General features: G+C 45.9%; 1 long non-coding RNA gene across 3 annotated transcripts; it reads left to right on the forward strand.

Moving 5' to 3' along the window:
- Window positions 1-5,410: 5,410 nt before the first annotated feature.
- On the forward strand, window positions 5,411-13,153 carry LOC140846586 (uncharacterized). Of its 3 annotated transcripts, none has more exons than XR_012125821.1 (5): window positions 5,411-5,701; window positions 5,830-5,950; window positions 7,833-7,958; window positions 8,787-9,042; window positions 12,963-13,153. It is a non-coding gene; the product is annotated as an uncharacterized lncRNA (long non-coding RNA). The 3 variants fall into 3 exon arrangements; XR_012125819.1 differs by lacking the exon at window positions 12,963-13,153 and adding an exon at window positions 10,883-11,410; XR_012125820.1 differs by lacking the exon at window positions 12,963-13,153 and adding an exon at window positions 10,235-10,304.
- Window positions 13,154-15,470: the final 2,317 nt, after the last annotated feature.

Raw genomic sequence — 15,470 nt, forward strand, 5'->3', positions numbered from 1 at the left:
GGAGATGGTAGACATAGTACGCATTGCTCCCTTAAAGATCCATCTACGACTGACTCCTAGATGAATCAAAGGGGCCTGGGTCACCCCTTCCTTATGGACTGTAAGGGGAATGGGAGAAAAACATCCCCACCTCTCTCACTTTCCTAATCATCCTGTCCTGCTGCCTGGCACACCAACTTCAGGAGTGACCCAGGAACCCATTCGCAGTGAATTATTTATTTCAGCAACTGCTGCAACATGTTTCCCAGCTGTTGTTTCATGAAAGACATCTTATGCTTTGCAGATTTTGCCCAAGGCATGTGTGTAAGTGACTAAATCCATCAGCAGATTGAAAGGAATTTTCTTGCCTTTTCCCAAATATAAAGACATGCTCCCCCCCACAGGAGCTGGTCCCTCAGGTCACTTCTGGAAAGGTGGGGTATCAATCTTTGCTGTGTAATTTTAGCTGTAGTCTTGCTAGATGGAACTCAACTGCCACAGCGCTGGACCCTGTGAAACGCAGAAACACGCTCAGTGGCTTCTTTCCAGCCCCAAATGCAGATGTTTCAAGATTTGGTTGTAGATCAGAATTCACCACTTCACCCATGAGAAGTTATAGTGTGACCCCTTCAAGCCCCCACCACCATCCCTTCTGTTCTAAGTGCCGCTCAGGAACATAACTCACTCTCAGTCACCAGAGCAAAGGTTGTCAGCAAGGCAAAATCACGGCACCATCTAAGGAAACTAGTTAGACTGTTTGCAACTGGTGTCCTGGTTGCTCTGGGAAGTTCTTCCACTATTTACCAGCTAATAGAGAAATTAACCTGGGAAAACACACTCAGCAAATATGAACGTGCCAACTAAATTCAGAAGGCAGATTTTCATTTCTTTAGGAGTCTCTGGGAATTGCAAGAGGGATTCAGATATGAGAATTTCTTGAAAAGCCATGAAAACACCTAGACTTGAAGGCTGCCTGGCATTTAATTTGCTGACAGCCTTGGAGGAGACAGCCATCATCTGGGGTTTTTGGTTGAGCTTTATGCTGCATTTTTTCCAGGCACATGCAACACATGGGGTAATAACCCCCCTTCGCCCTCCAATGCTAAGCTCATTACCCAAGACCACTGGGGGTTTCTCACTGTTCCTCACCCTGTCTTGTTTCAGTGAGCAGAGAGGAGACAATACCCTCCCAGTGGCTGTGTTCGTTTCAGACCTGTGAAGTCAGAATAGCACTTAACACACGTGCACATATGCCTTTACAATGTACATGGCAAGAGCCATGCTACCACAGTGGGGAAGTGAGAAAACATGAAACCCGGTGGGAAACTCCATGTGTGACTGTGATAAACTCTGCTGAGCTGGAGCTGGATCATGGGCTGTCTTCATCTACAATTTTAGAGCTGTACCTGGGCTGGCACACAGAGGAATGCTCTACAAACGGGTAATCTATGTGCTTAATGTCATTGTAACTTATATCACATTTCTACACGAGCTGCCTTTTGTCTCTTCTCCAGAAAGTTTCCTAGAAGTGCCTGCTCCTGCAGGAACAGCCATCAGCACCGTGGTCCCAAGGCCGTCTGTCATTTACCTGGTTCCCAGCCAGGTGATGAGTAGGTTGGCTCCCAACATGCTCATGCTGCAGCTGTGACCAGCTGATGCCATTTTCCCTGACTCGCCTGTGGGCACAGCACATATGGGCTCATCTGCATGGGTTCAGCTGGTTACTTAGGGTTCCCAGGTGACACAACCTAGAAAACCACCTCCAAACCCAGGGGGTTGGCCAACACATGTAGAGCAGCTCTGGCAGCCCCAAAGGTATTACCACTGCCCTGAGACCTCCCATCAGCAGCTCTGAAATGCACTGCCCTCCCCACGTGAGAATCCAGGTGGCTTATGCACAAAGGGCAGACCCTAGTGGCAGTTTTGCTTTCTTGTTATCTGCTTCATTTATTCATTTCTCAACTCTTGCCCTCAGCCAAACAAGATGGATTATAAACTCATGATAGGAAACTCAAGGCTGATTTTGCTTGCTTCTTTGATTGGTAGCTATACAGCAGAAGCAGGCTGAGAATTAGGAAATTGGAGTGAATCCCAGATTTGGCAAATATTTACCATGTGATCTGTGTCAATAATAATAATAGTTGTGGTAGTAATAGTAATGCTACAACTAATAATAGTTTCCTTGTCTCTCCTGTCTCCCAGATGAGATGCTAAAATGTCTGGCATCATTATCTCCTTCCGCCCTTGCAACAGCCACATGAAGAAGGCTCTGTCGCTCCATGGTGCGGCTGACAAAACAGAGGCTCCGGCATGGAAGCAAGGGGGCCAGCACCGTGCCCCATGGAAAGAGCTGACTTTAAACTCAGGCATGGTCCCTGCATCTACCACTAGGCCATATTCTGACTGGCCTGTGCCTGTCTTGCAAATGTTTCCTGGATCAACCCTAATTAAAGCTGTTAGCAATATTCCACTTGCCACATTTCCCCTAGAGGTCCAACAGAACTCCTTATTAATTCTTATTCAATATTGCACAGCATTTAGTCAACTTCCAGCTCTATGTTCCAATTCTTTCAACCTCAGAGAGATGACTCCAGTGCCTCCTGTCTGGGACTTCAGCCAAATAGCATCTTTGGGGCTGAGAGAGCAGGAAGCCAGCAGTCCTTGGTTCTTTGTTTATTTCTAAATAGAATGATGTGACTATTGCTTCATGGAGTGGGTGCACCTGTGCCAGCGTGGGGACCTGTACCAAACAAGCAACTATCTAGCATCAATGTTGCAATGAGGTTCACCCTTTCCTGGGGCCACCCATGAAGCCTAGAGTTGGCAGGGGGGCCCTGCTCAGATCAGGGAGCATTATGGTTGCTGGGCTGAGTCCTCAGGACAGACGAGTATGCGCTATCACAGGGAGAAACTTCGAGAAGGCTCTCCATTCCAGTGCTCAGCATGGCATCCCTAACCTTTCTAAAATTCAGGTTTCTCATCATCTCTGTTAAGAATGATACTAATGTCCTTATAGGTTCCTTGTAACCATTAACTAAGAAAAGAAGTATAAAGTACAAGGTACACAGCTTGATACAGATAAGCCGTCAGTAAATGCTGGCTGTGTAGTTAACGTCATTTATCAAAGAGACACACAGGCAGCGGTTGCAGAAGGCCTCTGGTATGTCCACTCGCACACCTAACACGTCCAAAATTAAACATGCCCCCAACTAAATCCCCCAAAGGTCTCCTCATGACACCATGACACTACACTCATTAGCCAAAATATTTTTATTTTTCTTTGATTCCTCCTAACTTATAAACTCTGTGTTGTCCACCAGAAAATACCATTGTTTTATCTTAGTATATCTAGAAATGAATTATCTATATCCTCGGCCAACGTCCTTATCCACTATACCTTCACATCTCTTGCCAGGATTATTGCCACAGCCCCCCAGCAGGTCCCCCGGCTCCCGCCATCACTACCCCCACCAGCCCCATCAGGATGTCAACACCGTGAAGGTAGGGCCTGTGTCCATCTGGCTCCTGGCTGTACACCCGTGTCCAGAAGAGCATGTCATTTAGTAGGTGCTCAATAAATGTTTTCTGAATGACTGAATCCTTCACACAACATATCATTTTATAATTTTTCTTCTAAAGATCATGGAGACTATGGTTATCTTTTTTTCTTTTTTTTTTTCAGCTTTCTTAAATCCTGCTATTAAGATTCAGGACAGTTTATATTATTTTAAGGCCCTGACTCTCTATTATGGTGTGTACTAATCTGTCCAGTTCCCAGGTACCAGCATATGATGAGGTTTAATTAGTTTAAATGCTGATGCAATAGAGATTCTGGGGGGAGCACATTCCTTTTCATGTGCTATTTTATGACATGAGTCTTGTCCAGAAACACCAATATGGAGACCACATTCAGAGATCATTCTAGAAGAATTTTCTAGAGCCAGAATGACAGAATCAGTATCAACCTGTCTCCTGCTGTGCTTGCTGCCGCCTGGGGGGCAGTGCAGTAGCTGTATCAGAAACACATTTACTCCACTGACAGCGGCCAAGCTGAGGAAGGACACATGTGCTTCAGCGCAAGGCTATTATCAAGTGACACAACAAGCAAATTACCTGTCCTATCAAAGACAAGATAACCCACCCCATACTGATGTCTTGAATATTTTGTAGGTATATATTTTACTTATGAGACCTGTAGTATCTCCATCACCCCCTTTCTCTTTTCTTAGATTTTTCCTCCTCCCCTTGAAATGCCTTTGTTACTTTGGAGGTCAAAATGTCCCAGCTTAGGAGGAGAGCATAAGAAATTCACAAATGAAAGAGAACACATTTTCCTAAGGTGATAACTTTTCCTGACCATACAATCTAGTCTCAGGAAATGCTTGCTTATGGCAGGTGCAGGGACAGGCCATGGAGGAGAATTTCCTGTTTCCAATGGTAGCAAGTTAAAAAAAAATGACCAGGTTCATCGACACTGACTACTCCACCGAGCCACTTGGACAGATTTCTGGACCTCACGTGACTCAGCAGCTAAGTGTTCATGACGCATCGCATCCAAGCTGTTAAGAGCTGTACAATTTTCTTCAGGCTCAAGATTATGAAACAGACTATGAATTTATGCTTTTGTTGCTATGGTAATTTATATTCCCACTGTTTTAATAACCTCATCAAATGCAAGCAATCAGAAGCAATGTGGTATCTCTACATAATTTAACTCTAAACCATTCTTAACTTGCGTTGCCATTTGAAACATCACATGAGGAAATTAAAAGCAAATAGAAATAAGTCACCTTAAGCCTAAATGCTATAAATATTTGAGGTGGGAGTGTAAACACTTCCCAAAAGATCTCTGATGAAAGAAACAGATATGTCTAATAAATGGTGCAGAAAAATAATACACATATTGTAAAAGAAATACCTTTGAGTCATTTTTTCTCTCACCAAAGGAAGAAAAAGGAAATACTGCTAATTATTAAGACATACAACATGAAATAATTTTCATGAGCTGCAGTAATATATTGATAATACTTGACCACGAGACCATGAATACTGAACTAGCTCTTGCATGAGTATTGGTAGTTAAAAGACATGATTACTTACAGACTGAACTTGTGTCCAAAATATTCACAATGGGTTAGACTGGAAAGTGTGACAGTTCTCAACATATGATCAATCATGTGTATTCTTATACACACATGCACACAATTCAAATAAATATTAAGAAAGTACATAGTGTTGTTTATTTCTGGTTTGTTATTAATTGCAGGTTTAATGGACTTTAACCTTTAAAATTTATAGGTTTTTGCCTTTATTAATGAGTAATTCTATCTGTTCTTGGTGCTCCCTGGTGTCAGGGAAGCTGTATTAATGGAACCATGGGAACTGAGCTTCTAGAATAGAATTTCAGGTGGTTATGTGGGGCTGGAATGGATTGTAGAGTTGGGACAGTATCCAACCCTTCATCCTTCTGGAAGCACATCATTCCTCCATGCCAGAGGGTGGGCTATGGGGGTTCTAGCAGGGGCCAAGCTTCCTGCCTCCCCCCTGTACCAGAAGGGTCGCCTCCAGTGTGATGGGAGAGCATGACCTCTGCACAGACTACCTGCGGGTGACTAGGAGTTGGCAGCCATGAGTCGGTGGTCCTCAGCAACTGCTGGCAGAGCGGGCCCCCCAGGAGGAAAGGGTGGGGGCAGGCAGGGGAGCAGAAGCCAGGAAGTAAGAGGTGATGATTAGTTCTTTCATTCTCTGACTCCCGAGCACCTTCTGAGGCCGGGCCAGCCTTCGGATGTGCAGTGAACACCGCGAGGTGCCCACCGCCATCTGTGAGACCCTTTCCCCTTCCCGGTACAGCTCTGATATTACCGAGGAGGGTGCTTCTCCTGTTCCTCGCGGCCACCAAGCCCAGAGGAGCTGACTCCGTCCCAGCTCCGGACCCCAGGCCTTCACCACAGGATGCTCGGCACTCCACAAGGTAAGGACACGTCACCCAAGCTGACCCAACAGGAGGAAGCCAGGATTCCCAGGTGTGACTGAGTTTCTGGGGACACCTCTGTGTCTACATTTATGTGGTAGAACAGAAAGGGTCATCTTGCAAGGACTGGAGCAATTAGAGTTTGATCAGAAACTCTGTGCTCCAGGCTGCAGAGCAGAGACCTGGGAAGGCCTCCATCAGACATGACAATATTCAGCCAACTTATCATCTTTCCTAGATCTTGATCTTTTACGTCAAATAATTTCCTTCTTATTTAAATGAGTCTGAGTCAGTTTCTGATTGCCCGCAGCTAGAGCACGGTAATGTCCTAGCAAGGATGTTCCGGGCAGACAGGACGGGTAGGACCTACTTCACAATCCTGATGCCTGAGGAGCAACGGGGAAGCCACTCTTGGAAGATGGGCCTCTGGGGCTCTGTCCCCCCTGCTCTCTTGTTCTGTCCCCTCCCACTCTTACTGCTGCTGGCTGTGAGCCCTCCGGGCAATGCTCTGTACAGGATGGTCGGGGATCCCCGTACTGGGCAGTGGCTGCTCCTCAGAATCAACCTCAGATTAAAACAAATTTGGATTTTAAGACCTTCTTTCAAAAAATACTGGAAGGAGAACCCTGGTTTCAGGTCCACCATGTAGAGAGCTCGGGGGCCATCACTCCTGTGCTCACAACAAGACACACCCTGGAAAACTGCAAGGTGGCGGCTTCTCTTAGGCCTGCCAGGAAACCGAGGCTACATGGCAAGCCACCATCCCTAAATCTGGGTGTTCATAATAATGAATGAGTGAATACACCAATGGAAAGCAGACCGCTCCTGAGCACAAGAGTCCAATGAATTAATGTAGATACCACACCTGCAGGGAGGGGAGCAGAGCCCTGTGCTCCTTCTGTGCCAGCTGCCCTCCAGGAGGGAAGCAAGGGGATGAAGACATGGGAGAGCCAAGCCCTCTGAGATGGCCTGGAATGCAGTGAGCCTGAGGCCCAGTGCTAAGCACAAGGGGGCTCAGCAATGGCCACGTATTTGCCTAGAAAGATGCAACGCCCATTCTAGTACCAAGTGTGTGTCTGAGAGCCCCACACGCTGCAGTTACAACATCAGTGACATCATTAGGGCCCCAGGTTGTCCCAGCAATCAGTAGCCGACCTATGATCTCAGTGTCACTAACGATACTGCAGTCAGTTCGCTTCTGCACAAAAGATAAAGGCCTGTGCATTGCTCTGAATGTCGTGATCCCTCAGGATTTCAGGGTGAAAGCGGTTACTCCATGATCCAGGATCCCAGGAGAACACAGATGGGACACACTGAGGAGAATTCAATAGTCTCCTTGTACAGTGGTGTGCAGGAAAACCCCAGGGGTTAGTGATAGCAGGAAACTGAGCTCCTCTTGTGTACAGGCGTAAGGAATTGCAGAGCCCACAGGAGGATGGTGACAGGCAGGACTCTGCCGGAGGGCCACCAAGAAGGACGATGACTGCCAGTGAAGGAGGCAGCCAGCCTGCAGCAATGCTGCAGGGAAAATTAATTCCTTGACTCTGCTTATTCCCCTCCCTCTGATCTCCAACTGGGGCATGCTGTCATCAGATACCAGTGCAAACCATATGGCCAGAAATCTCTTTGATGTGCAGGAAACAGGGAGAATGTGGAGGAGCTCGCCACCTGATATCTATTCAGTTTCTTCTTTAAAATAAAAAATTAAATCTTACCCTATGCCCCACATCTCTTACAACAAGTGTACCCTGGTATTAAGCACTGGATAATGGAAACGTTACGTGAGAGCTTTGGAAAGGCTTCCCAAATGGAGGAGATGCAGGTGAGAGGTATAACCCATTTGGTTCTGTTCTCCTGTCTCCCACTCTTTCTTGCTGCCTAGAACATGGATGTGATGACTGGAGCACCAGCAGCCATCATGGGTTATGAGGTGAACTTCATTTTGTTGCCAGTACACCAGAAAAACAGAAGTCAATGGAGGCATCCCACCATTCCTTTTTATCTGAGGGTATTATTTTTTTCCTTCTTCTGGTCCAGTGAAATGTTTTTTTAACTAAACAACTATTAGGGAAAAGGTTATTTTGAAACTCCTTCATTTACTATTTCAGGTGGAGAAAATGATCTCCAAGATGTGTTTTAAAAAGAGACAAGAAAACAGGAACAACTAAACTATTCTGCAAACAGAGGAGATAAGGATTTGGGAACTTGGAATAACAGTGAGAAAGAACAGAAAAGCAAAAGAGAGCTGGATTAATACAGGGGTTCTAAGCAAGTGGTGGGAATGATGGCTGATGATAAATCTCTGGTGGGGGTAACAGAGGTTGCTAAGCATCTTCTAATATCTAACTTGCAATTCATTCATTCATTCACTAGTTCAAAGGATATTGGTTCAGGCCCTTCTGTGCCCTGTGCTTACCTGGTGCTGGGGCTGCAAAGAGGAGTAAGACTGAGTCCATTCTTGCGAGTAGGGTGGATAAAACAGATGTTTGGGTGCAAAAGATTGATGACTATGACAAGCACCAGGAAGGAGAGACACAGAGCATTGTGTTAGGAACAGGGCTGCAGGTGGCTGAGGACAATTCCACTCTAGGTGGACCAAAGAGTCCTTTCTAAAGATGTTGAATTGAAGCTGAGACAAGAAGGAAGAGAAGGAGACAGCTGCAGGAAGCTCTGGGCCTGTTTCTGGAAGGTGGTGGGGAAATGCAGTCACAGCCATGATGAGCAAGGTCGTTCCTGCTGCAAGTGGAACCCACAAGCTCAGAGTGCTTTTAAAATTGCTCTTTTGTTTTGGAGAGAGAAGATGACGAACTTACTGTCCAAATACTTTATTTTCCAGGCTTAGGAAATAATAATTCTGAAGATGACCAAGTCTGCACCCACAGCCTGAGCCGCTTCTCAGAGGAAGGGTGTCTGTGGGGAGAGGGCTTGGAGCCACCGCAGAGGGTCTGAAGGTACCAGCGGACTCAGATTTTGGCCCTGCTATTTCTGGAGCTCACCAAGAACAGTGAGGCCAGGAAGCTAAAGGGAAACTACCTTTTCTTTTCTGAGTTTCATGTAATTGAGATGAAGTATCAGAAACAAGCAGCCATGAGGTATGTTCTTCCCTAATCACCTCCCAGCCATTATCAGGGGCTGCCGTCCTGCGCTGAGCCTCCTCCTCTGGGAAGGCAGGCCCAGCCCCACAAGGGCTGCTTCCAGCCTTACTTCTATTTCGGCAATTGATCTCCCTTTTCTTCCCGAGCAACTCATCCATAGATGAGTTTATAAGGGGAAGATAAACACGGGGAAAGCAGTTTGAAGGAGAGCAGGGTCCCCCCCCCAAACACAACCCCACAGATGTCAGCCAGCCCCTCGGTCACCTTTGTCCTGCTGGCCCGCACTTCCCAGTCCTCATGAGCTGTACTGCCCTGGAGGTCCAGCCTTCTGCTGTCCCCACCTAGTGTCCCGCCAGCCCAACCTCCTTCCTCTCCACCCCAGAACACGCCATGGGTATGAGAGAAGGGGAGTTCGCATGGACTGACTTCCCTCCTCTCCTCGTGTGGCCATGTCCCTGCTACCTTGTGCACTTAACACACGCATATTTGTTGAATGACAAAATGAGTGTGCAGGTGAGACAAGGTTTGAATCAGAGGTTGGCAGCTCTGGAGCAGCTGACAGACGCACTGGGTTGGGGATTTTTCTGCTTTTCTCTTTTGCTTTGGTCCACAGAGTGATTTCTCTAATGGGATGTGTTGCTAATGGTTGAGAGCCTCCCCAGTCATTACACACGCACCGTTTGCTGAGCAGAACCTTGCTGGCCTGTAAATTCTGGGCACTACTGGGCAGCATGGTGCTGTCTCCCTGGCACAGCTTAGCCCATGGTAGATACTCAGGCAGATTGTTAAACTGTTTCTGAGGGATCTAAGCCCTCTTTGCTTGTACTGAACACTCCCTAAAATGACTGAGGAATCCTGCTTGGGCCTTTAGCCCATACATGCACCACCATGCAGGCCATGCTGGTGGGATGGCTGCCCAGGATGGGAGGTTTACCAGGTGACTCTCTCCATATGGATATAGTTAACTCTGATTCCCACAAGTCCTTTCTCTTCCTTACCATTTTCCTTCTTTCTAAGCAAAAGGTTCACTTGACTCCCCCAAGGCACCCAGGGCCTGGTGGGGATACTGTGTTGGGTTTGAAGCAGGTGTGCTAGACCACTGGGACCCCTGAGTCTAGTATGGCCTCTTGCTGCCCTGTGCAGGGGCCCCTAAGAATTTCCCTTGTTACTGTCTTTTCTTTAAATGAAGTGAAGGATTTTAAGGAGTTCCCAGACCCAAGAAATGAGGACAAATGACACTGACTACCCTGCTGCAAGAAAAGGCAATGCAGGACTCTCAGGCTGTTCTGGGAGCAGGAACTTGGTACGCACCAGGAGCCTGAGGGCTGGGCCGGGGGCACACTCCTCCTGCCCTGAACACACGTGGGTCTTCAGACGCATCCCAGCCCTCAGAGGGGAGCCTTGTTCTGCAGACCAAGCTGGGCTCCCACCAGCCCAGCACAAGGCTCTGAAATGCCCACTGTGCCAGTTCTCTTCTGAAACTGAAATGTGCCTCATCAAGCTTCATTACTAAAAATTCTGAAAATACAGATTAGACAGATAGAATAGAAACACTCAGCCTCCCTTAGGTGAACATGGTCAGCACTCATGTATTCTTAGCTTAAGCTTTATTCTAATCTATACAAACATCAGGTAGATAGGTAGGTAGGTAAATAGGTAGGTAGGGAGATAAGTAGGCCAGTAGGGAGAGCGAGAGGAAGGGAGAGAAGGTGGGGAGGTAAGTAGGTAGGTATTTATACTAAAGGCATTAAAGCCAGCACACATTATTTTTCCCTTAAAATGATGTTGTAAACACTTGTGGTAGATTATCCTATTCTCAATTTTCACTACCTCCCAGGAGCAGAAATCAAAGCCCATGGTTTTTGTTCCATGTGATGTTGGAGTATCTCCTAGAGTCTCGACACAGTGATTTTGGGCTTAGTCCTATGATGAGTTTTGGCCCGACCCCGAGAGGTCAGCAATGTGGACATGAACACACACCTAAGTGGGTCGAGTGGTGTGATCAGCCAACCACCGGGAGAAAAGCAGGTCCTGGAAGGCTTCTGGCCCAAAGAAGAAAAGCAAGATGCGGGCATGTGCAGCACACCTGGGGCCCGCCCAGCCTGCCCACACCAAGCCCCGTGAGAGGGACCTGGGGCCTTGTGGCTGTGAGCAGTTGAGCTCCCGGGACCCCCTTGCGCAGTATTATAGCAGCAATAGCTGTCTGGCAAAGCGTGTGATCATGTCGATTAAACACTTAAGCATCATTTTAAAGCTATGGTTTACGGCACGCACTCCTAGATCTGGGTAATAAGAACACATTTCCTTGAGGAGCGTTAAGCGCTCATCACAGTGCTGGCCACAGGAAGAGTACTTATTGTTAACTGTACCTATTATTAACAGTTGTACTGATTTCACCAGCCCTTACTGTTGAACATCAGGCTCTTTCCACTATTTCAGTGCGAGCCCCAGAACACTCGGCATAAAGCTCCGTGGCACACCGGGGCGGCTGCAGGTCCCCCGAGGGAGGTGGTGTCTCACAGGGCCCCTTGACCCAGCTCACAGGCAATGATATCACCGTGTGTAATATCCCCACTCAACATCTTCTCACCATCACCGCCATCATCGCATTTTATATAGCCACCTATGTGCTCTCATTTATCACCATCTTGATCAATATCTCCATCACATCCCTATTTTCATGAAGGCTTTCCATGAATTCTCTTCTGATGACAGAGTAGTTGAATCGTAACACGTTGAACTTGGGGTAATCCTCGTCTCATCTAGTGTACGTGTGTGTGTGTGTGTGTGTGTGTGTATATCCCATATCCAAAGTGCCATTAGGACGCATAGCAACCAGAGTCCCATCACTGCTTAAAGCCTTTCTGAAATGAGGAACACATAATCTCACAAGGAACCCTCTAAAGTTTTTACATCTCCGATTATTTGCTTGAAATAAATACCAGGGCTTGATATCGGGGGTAGAGCAGTCACCCAGGTTGTTCCATTATAAGACTTTGAATCCCTCATGCAAAATTATCTTTGAAAACGCCCCCACTATAAAAGTGTCCATTTCAACATACTCTGTCCACAAAGAATATCGTCTCAAAATCATTTGCCAGGCTGATAAGACATCACATCTTCAGAGTTTGTTTCTGCTCTTTTTATGAATAGTGTAGTTGAATTTTCACTAGTAATAAATTTCTTCAAATATATATTACTCATCTTATTTTCATTTCTGATTCACTTGTTCATGTCCTTCATACATTTTTTATTAAAGTGTTTGCATTTATATTGCTTGATTTAAAAATGTTCTTTATATATTGAGGGTGCAAATGCTTTGTCTTCTCTAAGTATTTCCCAGTTTTCTTTTGCCTTTTAACTTATTTATAATGCATTTTAAGAAACAGGAGTTTGATAATGTTGTGTAGTCACATATGTAAATTCTCCTTGGTGGCTTGTTCATTTTCTCTTAGGATAGAAAACATGAGATAAATCCACACCCTCTATTTTTTTATGTTTATGGAAAGGAGATTCCACAGTGATACAGTGACATTTATTTCCGTTTTTCCCTGGTAATTTCTTCTGCTAGCCCATCATGTGGTTTTCTCTCATTTAAGCCAGCTTAGGAGACATTCGCTGCCTCAGGAAAGGTAAGGTGGTGGAAATGGAAAAATAATGAAACATGAGGAGCCCCATGTGTTCCCGAGAAAAGCCTGCTTTCTGTCCTCCCTGCCAGTCCAAGGACCAGGATGGAGGGGGGCAGGTAGGACTTTCAGTAGCTTGGAGGTCCAAGAGGAAAGGATGTCTGTGTTGTGTGTCTCTGGGGGCCCAGGGCTCCCCTCCCAGCATAGCCAGGAGTGGGGGGTTCAGCACAGGTCATTAGGGGGACAGTCCTGAGGCGGCTTGCAGAACTGTCACCTGTGTGGTACCTGCAGCTTCTGAACATCCTCCCATGCCTGTGAGGCCTGCAGAAGAGGACTGGAGGAAGCCCAGGAGATGCCTGAGCAGGGGGTCACGGCAGCTGTGACCACAGACACAAGCAGAGAGGTGCTGTCCCTGAGGACCTGGGGTCACTGGTAATTCCTCATCTGCCCCTGAAGGACAGAGCATCATCTCTGGACTCTGAGCTTGCAGAGAAAACTCTAACTTGAATGAGATAAATGTCTGTCACTCTGTGGAACACAGGTTCCAGATAAAAATGAACCAATGTACAGAAAAATGAAAGTGGCCTTTCTTTTTTTAATGTATACTCACTTCCCCTAATTGTTTTTTACCCCAGCTTTATGAGGTGAAATTGACAAAATTATATTAAAGGTGTACAACTGATGTGTTGATATATATATCTACTGTGATGTAAATACCAATATCAACCTAATTAACACATCCATCGCCTCACAGAGTTACCATTTTGTTTCTCCAGTTCTCTTTGTGGTGAGAGCACTAAAGATCTACCTTCTTAGGAAATTTCAGGTTCACAATAGAGTATTACTAACTATAGTCACATTGCTAAATATACATTTATATATACATTGCTTTCTGATTTGTTAAAACTCTTTATATGCTAATAATATCAACAAGGGTTTGAATTCTGCACATATGTAAAGGTGTGCCAAACTGCATCTTACCTCAGATTTGAGATATTCATATTAACACAAGTCTTTACAACAATATTTTTCTGCAAATATTCCAAGATTTGAAACCTATCACACAGCATTCTAAAACAGAAGCATACTGTTGGACAATCGTACCACTTTCCATTGATCAGAATCACACCAGATTCTTGAGAAAGGTGAACATACAAGGCCTCAGCAATAAAAGAAGGTCTAGAACATAAAAAGCAAGCAGTCTGGGCAAAAGATCAGATTAAAAGTTTCCTTCTGCCTTGGCACGACTCCATGCCCCTCCCACGGAAATGTTGCAGATTCCAAATGACTTCAGGATTTAGTACTCCTCCAACATACCAGAGCACCCTGTGTTTAACTCTTCGAGCAAAATTCAGATTTATCTAAATGATCTCTTTAGTCTTTCACTTACAGTATACGTTGATGGAATGGATTCTGTTCTACGAATACACTACATTTTGCCTGATCACTCATCAGTTGCTATACACCCTGGCGTTGTCTCTACCTTTTGGCTTGTGATAACAGGGTGGCTGTTGAGCATTCATGTACATATTTTTATTCGAATACATAGTATAGTATAGATGGACCTCACAAACATACTTAAAAGGCCACATATTGTATGGTCCCATTTACATGTAATATTCAGAATGGGTAAATCCATGAAGATAGAAAGTAGATTGGCAGGTGAGAGGGGCTGGGGGGCAGGAATGGGGAGAAAGTGCTAATAGGCGCACCTTTTGGCAGATGGAGTATCCTGGGACCAGAGGTGGGGGTGGCCCAACATTGTGAATGGACTAAAAGCACTGAATTGTTCATTTGAGAGTAGTTAATAGTTCATTTTATGTCATGTGAATTTTACCTTAATATACATACACATGCACACACACACAGCTTGAGTAGAGGACAGTGTATCATTTACCTCTAAATCCTCTATTGGTCTCTGGAACACAGAAACCATTCAATAAATGTTGAACTAAATTACAGGGATTAGAATTAGATCATTTATAATATCCATTTCCCCAGGTCTAGTATTTCATGTCATCTATTGTGCAGATGACCAAAGAAGAGCCTATTATTCCTCATTTAAGATACAAAATGTCAGGTTGCTGGATCCACTGTAATTCACAGCACAGCCACCTTTGGTGAGAGCTCCTACTGATTTATTAAACCTGCTTACCCTGTGTGCCCATAAGCCATCACAGCAGCCAAATAGCCTCCTTTCTCTTCAGGGCTGCATGGATGGCACTCGGCAGGTACACAGCCTCTTAGAGTCTAGGAGCTTAAACCTCCCTTTCTGGATGGTCCTCTGGCTGACCACACCAGCTCTGTTCTTGGGGTGCTGTCTGAATAACAGCCACATCTACCTGGGCTGCCAGGCATGGAGCAAGGCAGCAGGAAGGGGTGCCCACCATTAGCATAATGTCTCCTGCCTTCTCAGCAGACCAATCCTGAGCTCTCGGTGGCTTGGCACAATAAAGATTTGTTTCTTGGTGAGTGTGGGTTGGCAGCTCTCTTCCACCCTGTAGCTCCAGGGTGACCCACCAATCCCAGTTTGCCCAGGGTTGTCCCAGCTTTAGCCCTGAAAGCCCCACATCCCAGCAGCTCCTCTCCCAGGACACAAAACTTCCTGGCTTTTGGCAATGAGTGTGGATGGTGGGGGAAGGCACAGAACTCACAGGTGCCCTAAAACTGGAGATGGACAGTGGCACTGTGTTTTGTGTCAAAGGGAAACAATGCAGACTGTCCGACTCTGATTCGTATTGCCATTCCTGCCTTGACCCCAGGGGTCAGCCATGATCTGTGGCCCAGGATAATGGGGCT

Source organism: Manis javanica, chromosome 15 (genome assembly GCF_040802235.1).
Source record: "Manis javanica isolate MJ-LG chromosome 15, MJ_LKY, whole genome shotgun sequence".
NCBI lineage: Eukaryota > Metazoa > Chordata > Mammalia > Pholidota > Manidae > Manis > Manis javanica.